The sequence below is a fragment of the Heterocephalus glaber genome, unplaced genomic scaffold (assembly GCF_053883595.1).
Source record: "Heterocephalus glaber isolate CG9 unplaced genomic scaffold, H.glaber_assembly_v1.0 deba00000546, whole genome shotgun sequence".
NCBI lineage: Eukaryota > Metazoa > Chordata > Mammalia > Rodentia > Bathyergidae > Heterocephalus > Heterocephalus glaber.
Genome location: NW_028258147.1, coordinates 35,050,888 through 35,063,771, shown reverse-complemented (window position 1 = coordinate 35,063,771; position 12,884 = coordinate 35,050,888). Strand labels below are relative to the sequence as shown.

Sequence of the window (12,884 nt, the reverse complement as noted above, 5' to 3'; positions counted from 1 at the left end):
GAAAAAAAAAACGAAAACAAAAAAAAGTGAAAAGTAGAAAATAAGAAGAAAAAAATTCCACTTTAAGCCATGTCTGTGCTGTCACTGGTAGACAAGGTAGGCAGTTAGAGTCCAAATCCTTGTTGATTAATTCCAGCAAGCCAGCTGTAGATTTACAGTGGGGTAGTCGATAATCCTAGCAAGCCTGCCCCTCTACTTCCACTACAATTCAGGCTGGTTTCTTGTTGTGACATGAGACCTGATTTGTTCCAGACATTCTGTGCTTCCTGCAGACTGGAACCTGGTTCCCTTCCAGGTAGAACTTGTCTCCTTGACCTCCATCCAAGTTAACTCAGGAGCCCCTCTCTGACACTGGAGCCAATAGATGGAGTTCATAGTTGCTCTGAGTTCCAATCTCAGATGTCCCCATCTCCAAGATAGCTACAGGCCAATTGCCCTCTCCTGAGGGGCATCTGAACCCAAATAACTCACCGGGCAGTGCAGTCTGCTGCATACACTGCTCCATTCCACTGGCATGTTTCTCCTTTTAGGCCTCTGGGGTCACCAGTAGTTGTCGTGCATCTGCAGGTTCAAGCTACCCCTGCCATCCAGGGAGTCAGGGCTCAGGGGGAGAGCACTGCTTGCTATCTCCTTCTTTTTCATTGAAGTCTCTCTTTTGGCTCTCCCTGTGGGCTTCATTTCTCACTTCAGATCCAGGACCCACTTCCCTCCTTCTCTTCCTCGTGTTGCTATATTCCAAAGTCTGGACACCAAACCTCAGGGAGGCTCTTTCTCTGCTGTTCACCATTCCAGCATCTTCCAAGAAGTCCATTTAATATCTTTAATCTACAATACAACTGTTTTTAAAGGATGGAGAAACATCTCCATTGTATCAGCATAGGATGCTAACCTTTATATTTTTTGCTTTAAAAATAAAAAGTTTCTTATGTACACGTAGCAACTCCCCCCATTATGTACTCAAATGTGTACCGATAAGAAATAAAACTGAGAAAATTAAAAGTTTCCTTTTTGCATATTTCTTATTATATTGGATCATGTCCAGTCTGTAAGAAAATAAATACTTGAAGAGTTCTGTGAAATGTTAACTGCGTTGCTATTTTTCTTCCTTTTATCCTGCCCCAAGATTCACCAAAGTTGATATAAATTCACCATGCCTTCCTTAAAAAGCAGAACAGCAAGGCATTCTTCCTGTAGGAGTCAGACTGTAAAAGGTGATTTGCTTTTACTCCATTTGGTTTAAGCCTGTAAAAAGCATTAAGTGAAAAATCTGATATATTTGTTAGGGCATTTTATTGCATTACTGAGTTATATTTTCAGTTCTCAGTGAAAGGTTTATTGAAAACATAAACTTTGAAGAGATTTTGTTCAGGATTAAAGATACACATTTTCTTCTCTTTTGGTGAAATAGCATCAATCACATAAAGTGATGCCTTTTGGGAGCTATTTTTAACACTGTTTATAGTCAAAGCCCTCATTGTTCCATCCTAGTGAAGCAGATATCAGCTTTCCAGAAATCTTCTCTGATGAGGAGGTTTGTAACTTCTGTAGGGTTGCAGAAGAATGAACTGTATAAAGCCACCATTTCTATTAATTATCATAACACAGATACACCAATAAGTTAAACTTTTCTTCCCAGGCTTGTATGGTGAAAATGTTTTTTCACACTGTCCATGTAATTTGCACCAAGTATTTATAATATTTATCACTGATCTGTATGAAACAAAAAGTATTTCTAAAGTTTAATATGGGTTGATTTTTTTTCATAAATTGAGATTTGGATTTGAACTTCCCATTCTTTCATTTATTATCAAAAATGAGAATTATCTGTTTCAGATGAAACAGTACTTTAATCAACCACTTTGAATTCAGGAAAATTGGATAATCTATATTCTCTAAATAGTATAAATATCAAGAGCGTCATAGAGGTTTAACCTTCATTGACAGTTTCCTTTGCTCCCAAGTTCCTTAAAACATTTTAAAACTCATGAAAGAGGTGAAATAATAAGATGTCTATAATCGATTTAGCAAGTTATGGTTAGAAAAGGTCAATCTTCACAGCAGTCCTGTGAAGTAGGGGAAGGCTATTAATCTCATCCTGATCTGTACGCAGAAGTCAGAGAGCCTGATGTCCTTCAGGTAACAATAGAATTCCACACAGGGCAGGGTCATGTAGCTATGAAGGTCTCCTGCTTACAACTGTATATTAGTGTGAATAAAACAAATGTGAAATTGGAGATCAATTCTGTTGAATGCACATCTTTAGGTTTTAATGATATTCTATACTGATTTATGAGAATTTTTTAAGTATTCTATCTTTAAGCCTTATCTTTCTGATTACAGAGTTAATACACTACACGTGTTATTATTTTCTTTGACTGACATAAAATTTATCCATCTTTTTCTGTCTTGTCCCTTAATCAGAGGATTGAAAAGTAACTATGCCTCTTCTGCTGTTAACTATACTCTTAAATATTTAACAAACTTAACAAACTTGTAGAATCATTTGTAATCCCTGGTCCACTAAATCTAGGAATCTTTTCTAAAACAACTCAGATACAGGCATATTGTCTAACAGATTTGTACTGATATAGGAAAAAATACTGATGTTCAGTAAGCTCTGACAAATAGTGTATATTTTAAAAGTTACTCTATTTAGACATGTAGAATTATAGGTTAAATACATATGAGGTATGGTGTTTTTTATATATAGTAATAAAAAATGAAATTCTGCAACTCAAAAAAGTCACTGCCACTGGGAAATGGAGAATTAGGAAGGAGTTCCTGTAATAATAAAGTAGTGAAGTGGTTGACGGAGTCTTTCCTATAAGTAGGTAGACTGGAAACATGATCTACTGTTGTGGTAGTTAAGTGAAAATAAAGTACACAAGGGCTCTTGTTCAAAAGAATAACCAGGGCCGGGGATTTAGCTCAGTGGTTCTGCCACCTGCCTCGCAAGCGCAAGGACCTGAGTTCGATCCCCGGTACCAAAAAAATAAAAAAAGAATAACCAAAACAAGGCTATAATAAGAAGTTCACTTATAATTAGGTTTTATCCATGAATATTTTATAATACCTATATCAATAGATTTATGAAATATAAATGTGAAAACAGCTTCACATTAGTATATGGAAAAAACTAGTATAATTATGTCATAAAGTTAACCACTTTTGAAAAGCCAAATTGCCCTTTGTTTGACTTCAGAATAAACTTAAACATTGGAAGACACCTCTTTTTCAAAAAAAAGGGTAGTAATAAATAAAACAAAGGCTGAGAAGTGTAGGGTAAATATTAACAAGCTAAATTTTGAGATCCAGACCAAGAATTTAGTATTTGCCCTTTTTTGGCCCACTTTCAGGCAGTTTAGAATAGCCTTAAAATTCAGCACCAGCGTTTTCAAAACCTTGATTCATGGGGATCCTGCTGAAGGCTCTTCAGCAGTTTCTGTACTTTTCCATCAGGTAGAGTTGACTGTGTGGGTGACTGTATACTGAGGAGAATTAGATCTGCGGGAGAGGCCTAGCAGTGTGGATTTGTTTCATTGGCTTTGGGCATTGTTTATCTTGTCCATGTTAAGACAATTCTCCCTGTGGTCTTTATTTAATGTAGGACAACAGATGTGCTAAGAATATAGAAAGGGTAGTCTCTACGGTAGTAGAGTTCTGAATAAAAGGAGGAAAATACAGAAAAATAGTTGTCCTTAGGGAAACCTTTAAGAGTAACCCAATAACCCCTTTACCAACTAAGTAACATCTAACTTGCAATGTACACATTTTCACAGTAAATCTTTGGCACAGTATGTAATAGATGCTAAGATATGAGGATCAGAAGTCTGGATACTCTCCACTTTCTAAATATGACCCTTTGATCATCTGGATCAAATAACATAATACACGTGAAAACATTTCATAAACTGTAGAGCTGCTTATGAATACTATTGTCATTATGTACCACTGGCAATCAAGAGAGCTACCAAGTATGGGTATGAGTGTCTGCCAGGGAGGTTGTGTCATTAAACAGTTTCACTGGAATAACTGAATGAGAATTGAGTGATTTCCATAAACAACACAACCTGATTACGGAGACTAATAAGAAAATGTTATCTCTTCATCTTGAGGAGAGGAATATCATTGTTTTGTACAAGGAGTGCACTGACGAAAGACATCTCAGTGTTCAGCAATTCTGTGTCTTCATGATTAATATAACTAGGAGTCCTGCTTCTCATTTCCTTGGACAGCTCAGCCCCAAGGGTGGCAATGTTCGCTGTGCAGGCCTAAGCCTTTCCTTACATTAGTCTTTGTTTTTTCCCACAAGTTTATTCCAATATTAGGGATTCCATTATGTTCTGATTCACCAATGAATGACTCCTCTTTGAAAAATGAGTAAATTTAAACTTATTTTCTAAAAGTAAATGACTTCTTGAAAAATCAAAGGCATTTTATGACCACAGTCCTCTAAGACAAAAGTTTTGATAAGAAGGAAGTTAAATGAGCATTTTGCTTTTGATGTGTGGACAAGGAAAAATGCCACAACTGACTTTGTTCATTTCTGTTCAGGAAAACAGACACTGGTCTTTATTGCTGAGTAAACTGCTTCTCAAATCATTTTCAAGAAATGAGGGTGTTAATCCAGCGGCCAGTGCCCATGCTGGCCTCTTTGCCACAGAGTCAACATTGCACACTGCCAAATGAAAAGATCCAGAACCTTTGACCTTGCACTCTGGAAAGTTTACCATGAATCAGTCCTAAAGCTGGAGACCCGCCACATCACTCCAGGTTGTTCTGTGAAACACAGCATGCTACCATGCTTCAGATGTAGGCCCATGGTGTGTGTAATTATAGTCCATCTCCATACAGACTGCAAGTGAAAAATGTTCTAGTACTTTTTGTTGTGTTGTATTTCCTTTTAAGCTTTTATATAAAAATTAGTATCTCCTTTGTATATCCTAGTAAGTTAAACCTACTATACCTCCTCTTTATGTTCAGCTTTGATGAGCTTAAGCATTAATAAATTCCAGTGAAGATTTTTATAGAGATTTTTAGAAGTCAATCCTTGGGAACAAAATGTAACTTGTCTTAGTTGTTCTACAAGCAGATCTATCATCAGTTTTAGAGGGACTCTTGGAAGCGCAGTGTAAAACAAAAACATACATGCCTGTTTTATGAAGTAATTTCAAGAAGGCAAGGACCAATTTCTTTCCCACTTCAAAAGAACAAAAAAAATGACATCCTCCCAGTGGTGTATATTTTTTCTTTAAATACAAAGACTTGAACATAAGATGTTTTTGCTCAAAAATGATGGATTAAATTCTTGTTTCTGAGGTAAGATGACACTTCTAAAGTTTTAACTTGCATTCATGATCCTTGGACCCAGGACAAACATTCATTCAGCGAATATTGTCACCCTCATATGACCAGGAACCATGCCTTGAGGGAAGCAGCCCTTTTTCTCTTGTCTGAGTCAGTAACCGTCTTTTGCACCAACATTTTTGCCTTCCACTTTCCGATCTCTCTTCTCAATGTTGGCCATCTTCTTTAGTCTGACAAAGGACTCCAAATTTGCTTTTACTCTTTACCTGTTTTCAGGAAGGCTGAGAAATTTAAAGTGAGCATTTGAAACAAAGTGAGTTATAAGATTCAATGGAGAGAAATGAAAGGCATTGTTTGATCTTTCATTGGTGACAAGAGGGAAAATTATGTAGCTCAGCCCTGGCAGACCAGTACAGCTGTGCTAACCTTTCCTGCCTGTAGTTCATAATCCAGTTTTCTTGAATTGGAAAATACATACTTACAGCTAGAATAACAGTAAAAGACCATCTGTTCTGTCTTCTTCATTTCTGGGTTAAATAACTTTTCCAAAGAAGAAGAGAATATCCTGTTCAGTATTCATGGTCCAACACTGTTTCAGTACTCGTGTTGGCTTTCCTTCCTTTTATTAAAAGTTCAAGTGAAGTGCACACACACACACGTGTGTGTGTGTGTCATAGATAAAGACTTGAAAATGCAGAAAATTCCTATGACTTAAATAGTAGCTTCCCATTATTTTCAACTTTCCATTATTTAAAAGCATTTTTTGAAAATTACTCATATGATTCTTTCCACACTCTTAGTTCAGTAAGAATTGTTTATCTCTTGTCATCTTGATTTATAATTTTAAAATTTCTCAGGTTTTTTCCAAAGAGTTTCTATAAGTAAAAAACAATATCTTTTTTCTGCCTCTTTTCAAAGAAAATGAATGTGGACTGAACATGAGTCTCTTGGCACACAGAGCTGCCTGGCTTCTCTATTCACTGAGTATGCCCTCACTGTATGGATGGGCACAGACCCATCAGTCTGAGGTGGATCACCACTCTGTGACCTAAACAGAGCACTAAAATTTAGAGGAGGAGGACTTCACCATTCATAAGAGTGTCTCCCAATTTGCCAGAAGGTCCGCTGAGGCATTATTGAGAATCCTCTTAAAACATGGGAAGTCTTGATTTCAGACACTTAAGAACAAGTCTCCACTCTTAGGGCTTGAATGTTCCTTGGGAAAGATCTGTAACACTCCATCCCTCTAAACAGCTCCCTTTTCTAAATGTCTCTGATAGTCCTCCTCACCCTGCCATATCAAATGGCCCAATGTCGATGTCCATCCATAAAGATCAAGATACACCAGCAACTGGAAGGAGGCTCCCCCACCACCATTCCATGCTCCTAGGGCAGAGAAGGTGAGCCAGTCCTAGCCCCTGGAAGGAGGCTCCCCTGCCATCATTCCATGCTCCTATGGCAGAGGAGGTGAGCCAGTCCCAGCACCCAGAAGGAGGCTCCCCTGCCGCCATTCCATGCTCCTAGGGCAGAGAAGGTGAGGCATGTGGACGCCAGAAGCACCCCCCACTCCCCGTGGAAATGAGAAGACTTGTAAACAAGCCTCAAAAACAGACTTCCAGATCACCTACAGCAACCCCAAAGGAAACAAGATGGAACAATCTGATACTCAACCACTTGGACTCTCTGAAACTGGCAACCAAAGAGGATCTGGGAAAAATGAAATCAGAAATAATTACTCAGATAACAGCAAAGATTGTGCTCATAGTGCAAGACATGATTAATAAATCTAGAGAGGACACAGATAAAAAAAATAGAGGATCTGAGGAACATGAAGGAATCCCAACATAGGAAACAAATGGAATCCATAAAACAGATGCAAACAGATTTCCAGGGGATTAAAAACTCCATCGAAAGTCTGCACAGCCAAATGAACCAATGTGAGGATAGAATTTCACATATAGAAGATAAGATTGCAATTAGTGACCAGGAAAAGAAAAATTGCTTTAAAATTGTAAGGGAACACAAGAAATCAATCCAGCAGCTGCTAGACAATGCAAAGAAGAATAAGATCAGACTGATTGGAGTCAATGAAGAAACAGGAGAGAGTGCAGAGGACATAAAAAAATTGTTCACAGAAGTGATGGCAGAAAACCTCCCAAGCAGGGGAAAAGAACTTGACATACAGATAAGTGAGGCATATAGGACTACAGCTAGCCTTGATCAAAAAAAAATGTACACATAGGCATATAACAGTTAGGATTACAGAAACCCAACAGAAGAACAAAATTCTACAAGCAGTGAGAGAAAAGACACAAATCACATACAAAGGAAAGCCCATCAGAATCACAGCAGACTGACTTCTCAATGTAAACCCTCAAGGCAAGAAGAGCTTGGAATGATGTATTTCAAGCCCTAAAGGAAAACAGCCTCCATCCCAGATTGATGAACCCTGCAAAACTATCTTTCAAAATTGATGGAGAAATAAGATACTTTCATGATAAAGAGCACCTCAGAAACTTCATGAATACCAAACCAGCACTCCAAAAAATTTTAGACAATATCCTGGGAAAAGACAATGAGGATCACAATCCCAGGAAGCCCAGCAGAATGAATCCATTGGGCATGACAAATTAAATGCAAAGGAAGAGAATCCAACAAAAAGAAAAAGTCATGACAAGGCTTTTAAAACTTTTAACTTCATCTCCCTAATGAGTGTATAATTCAATCTTGTTATTGTACTGATTAGTATTTTTCTGATTCTAGAGTTGCACACCTTTCTTTGTGCTATACTGGCTATTTATCATCTTCTTATGTCTGCTTTTTAATTGGGTTGTCTATTAATGAGCTGTAAAAGTTCTTTATATATTCTGGTCATAGGTTATATGCATTGTAAATATAGTCTGTTTAAGGACTACTTTTCATTTTAATGATGTCATTTAAAGTTCTAAATTTTGATGGAATCTCATTTATCAACTTTTTTCTTTTATACATCATGTTTTTTGTATTCTAGGTAGTTCGTGCCTACCCTAAATTCATAAACATTTTCCCTTATAATTTCTTCTTAAAGTTTTATACTTTTAGGTTTTCATATTTAGGTTCATAGATCTCTTCAAGTTATTTTCCTGTATGGAAATAAAGCATTGAGGTTAATTTTTTATATACAGATACCAGGTGTTCTAGTGCCATTTGCTGAAAACACTATCTCTTCCTCGGCTCTTGAATTGAGTTTATATTCTATAAAATGCTAATGTTAAATAATCTTTCAAAACTCCATGGACCATATATGTGTGGTTCTATTTCTAGATTCTCTGTTTTATTCCAATGATCTATATGTATTTCCTTACACCAACACTGCCTTGATTACTGTAGCTTTAGAGGAAGTCTTAAAATTAGGTACTAAACATCTTCCAACACTATTATTTTTTTCTTTTTATTTTTCTAGGTCCTTTGTACTCCTACATAACTTTTAAATTTCAATATCCAATTCTTCATTTATAGCAAGTATACATAGACCTGAATTTTTATATATACCTTGTGTTTTCTAATCCTGCTAAATTCAAGTACAAGTTCTAGGGGCTCCTAGAGATTTCTTAGTATTTTCTCTGTAGATGATCATTTCATCCACATGTAAAGATTTTGCTTCTACTTTGCCAATCCTATCCTAATTGTGTCATTTTATTGCCAGACTATTTTGGTTTGGGCCTAGGTTTCAAAGTTTAATGGACAGATGAAGAGTAAGCATATCTGCCCTTGTTCCCCACCTTAAAGAGAAAGCATTGTATCTTTTCCATTCATATAAGGCAGTCTCGCTGGAAGTATGGAGTACATGTCTTTAATCTGTTGAGAAGTTTCTGCTCTATTTCTAGTCTCCTGATAGCTTTTACCATGAACAGCTGTGGAATTTAGTCCAATACTTTTTCTCCAACTAGTGACAGGATCATATGGCTTTCTCCTTTCCTCTGTTAAAATGATGACTTTTGGGGGTGGATCTTCCAAAGCTGAACCAACACTACCATCCCTATAATAAAACCACTTTCTACATCCTGCCAGATCTGACTTCTATTAATTTGTTTTGTTAAACAAATTTTTACCTATATTTATACTTTTTTCTTCTATTATCTTTATCCAGTTTTAGGATTAGCACAATGTTGATTTCCTAAAATGAGGGGAGAAGTGTTCCTTTTTTTCTCTGCTTTAAATGTTTGATATAATTTATTAGTTAAAATGTATATGAGCCTGCTGTTGTCATATAGGTAGGTTTTTCAAGCTAGGAATATACTTTCTTTAATAGGGGCTATTCAAATTTTATATTTCCTCCAGAGTTAGTTTCATTAATTTGTCTTCCAAGCTACTTCTTAGAAGTTGTCAAATTTATTTCAAAATAGATTTTTGAAATATGCTTTCTATTTCCTTTCAAATTCTGTAAAATCTGTGGTAATGTCTCCTAGGTCTTGATATTTTAATTTAAAAGTATATCATTGATATTGTGAATAGGAAATAAAGGTCTAAAGGAGCAGGGGAAGTGGGAAGGGTAGGGGAAAGGAAAGCAGGGGAAAGAAAAAATGTGAGAAAAGGAAAAAAATGGAAACAAAATCTTTGCAAATAGGGAAGGGTGGAGAGGGTGAAGGGAGGGCAGGGAAAGGGGGAAAAATGAGAACCAAGAGACTCATGTAATGGTACAAGATCCCAGTGATGCATGTAACTGTATTTTATACCTGAAATGTACCAACAAACTTAGGGGGGGGGGATCAAGATACAGAGCCAAAAAGGCTGTCCAGTTCCTCTTGTACTCAGTAGCATACACTGATCAATTTTCTGTTTCTTTAATATTGACTTTTCCAGAATGTCATGTAAATGAAAAGATAGACAGAGGTACATAACCTTTATTTTCTTCACTTAGGATAATGTACTTGAGATGCATCTCAGAGTTGTGTGGTAAAGAAACAGTAGCCTGACGCAACTTCAGACAGCTAATTCTTGAGGCTAAATTGATGATACTTAATAGAAATAGGTGGGGGGCAAGGAAACAAGACTGATTTAGTGATTGTCCTATGAAGAAATATCTAACCATTACAGATACACATTATTTTACACTAATTAAATTACACAGTGCATAAATTCATACCTGTGAGGGTGTCTCTTTACTACGATTAAAAATCACCTGAAGTGCTAAATCAAATACAACAAACACATCCTTTCAAATGCACAGCTGAACCAAAAAGAAAATAAGTGAAATCTCCAGTGGATCCAAGAATGAAGAACAGGATGTAGAATGGTGAACAATGCTAACATTACACCTACCCTGGAGTTGTTTTGTAAAGTAGGACTGAGAAAGACAGTACCTAGGAATTGAGATTTTCTACATGGAGTGGAGACCCTCAATACACAGTAATGAGCTTCAGTATCATAAACAGTTTCAAAGGGCTGGGTTAAAACAAATCTACTTCCAACAAAAAGAGATTGCAAGAACAACTATTTGTGCTAGCCTTTGCTCTAAGTGAGGATGAAAGTGTCCCTGAGAACTCCTGTAGATTGGGTTTAAATTTACATAACTTGCAGGGTCTCAGAAGCCAACAGCAAGAACTGGGAGTCTTATATCTTGAGAGAGCCCCAGAACTCTTGGCAGAAGCAAAAAATATATCCCTATGGAGAAACACACTCTCAATCCAGGCTCTTCAGGATTCCCACAGGTCAGTATTAGCCAAGCATGCGTTCACTGTCCACAATTAAAAGGCATGTTAGAGAAAGTCATTGGGATTAAGGGACAGTAGCAATTGCAGGAAAACCGTACTCTTCCTTCACCTAAAACAAGATAATGACAGTTATTGGGCATATTACTGTTTAAAATATTATAAAGAAATAGCCGATCAAGTTTAAAAACTTGAACAAGGGGATCATCAAAATTACAGTATTAGATGCAACTGATTGGAGAGAAAATTAGTTGAAAGCTGATTCTGAAGTAATTCCCTAGAAGAGAGAATAGGGAGGGCATCAGATGGAAAATATGAAAGAGTGAAAAAAACCCCACAATATTCAATGAAGTGGCATTACATTAGAGTTACAAAATGAGGAAAAAAGAGAGAATTAGGGAAGAAAAACACACAAAAGGTAACAGCTAGGGTATTTTTCTAGAAATAATGAAGGAAACAGTGAGTTGTAAGAGGTTAAATAAAAACATCTTACATTACAGAAGAAAAGAAAAACACTAAAGGGAAGAGGAAGAAAAACACTAAAAAGCATCAACAAAAATAAATATATAAAAAGCAGCAACAGTAGAATAATATCCTTCAAAGGATAAAGGGAAAATTCTTTAAACCTGGGTATGAAATGATACATGAGTCAAACTATTATTCTGTATGAAAATAAAACTGAGTTTTACCATTAAACAATCCTCTTAAAAAGAATTTCTGTGGTTTTGTTTCAAGCACACACAAAAAAAAATCTAGGCAGGAATATATAAGACATGAGAAGAAAGACTATTTGATAAATAATAAATACAACTAAATAAAATAATAACAGCAATAATGAGTGTTAATAATGACAGCAATAGTAAGCAAAAACAATATCAACACCAATGACAATAATAACAATAGCAATAATTAGTAATAACAGTAATGTAAAACAAAATAGAAATAAAATAATGAAGAGATGGGACTGATGTCATTAGAATTAAAGTTTTCTAATATTCTTCAATTACTTGAAGGTAAAAGTTATAAAGTGTGGAAATTTCTGTGGAAGTGTGGAAAGGTCATTAAAAACACAAAGCCTACCTGCCTCACAAAAGACCATTGCCAGCTGCCGGGGTGGGCAGATCCATGGTGCTGTTGGTCACACATTTGCCACATTCTGAAGGGCAGTGGAGAATCCTTCCAGACACTCAGCATGACTTGTACAGATACACAAACACACACACACACACACACACATGTGCGCACACACACACGAGGAAGGGTTTCATCACTATCTCATCAAGAAGCGCACAAGAGGGCTTAACTAGGGCAAGAATAGGAGGATTCAATTAAAATGAGGAAAGCATTTTCTAAGAGCTCTGACCTAGATGGATAAACCTGGGGGAACTTCTTTTCTATTTCCTCATTACTGGATTAAAGATTCACTGAGGCTCATTAGGAGGTTCCTTTCACTTCTCTCTGCTAGAGCTTCATCCACGAAGTGCTGAGAATTTCAAGCGTGCTATATTGCAGTAGACTTCAGTTTCTTTACATCATTTCTGTATTCTGGATTAAAATTCTTTTAATTCTTAAATAATCCTGTAGAGTACTTTTTAACTCACATGACTCAAATGACTTCACCTCTTGTGAAGTTACACATAGAATGATCCAACTAGTATGACCTTAAACAAATGGATATAAACTTTAAAAGTTATATACATGGTATTAGCCACAATGCTGAGAATGTGTGGGTGACTTCTGACACAGCTCTCCTGAGAAGGAAGGTGATGGCACATTGCCATCTAACTGACCTGGGTCCTGGGTGATGCCTTGGGAAAAGGAAGTCTCCGGAAACCTGGCTCTTACATTGCTGTCCATTGTGTCATAGGCCTTGAAGAGGTCTAGTGC

General features: G+C 36.6%; 1 protein-coding gene across 5 annotated transcripts in view; it reads left to right on the top strand.

Moving 5' to 3' along the window:
• Cdk14 (cyclin dependent kinase 14) overlaps window positions 1-12,884 on the top strand; it is a 617,491-nt gene that overhangs the window by 505,078 nt on the left and 99,529 nt on the right. The gene's annotated exons all lie outside the window — the stretch shown is intronic.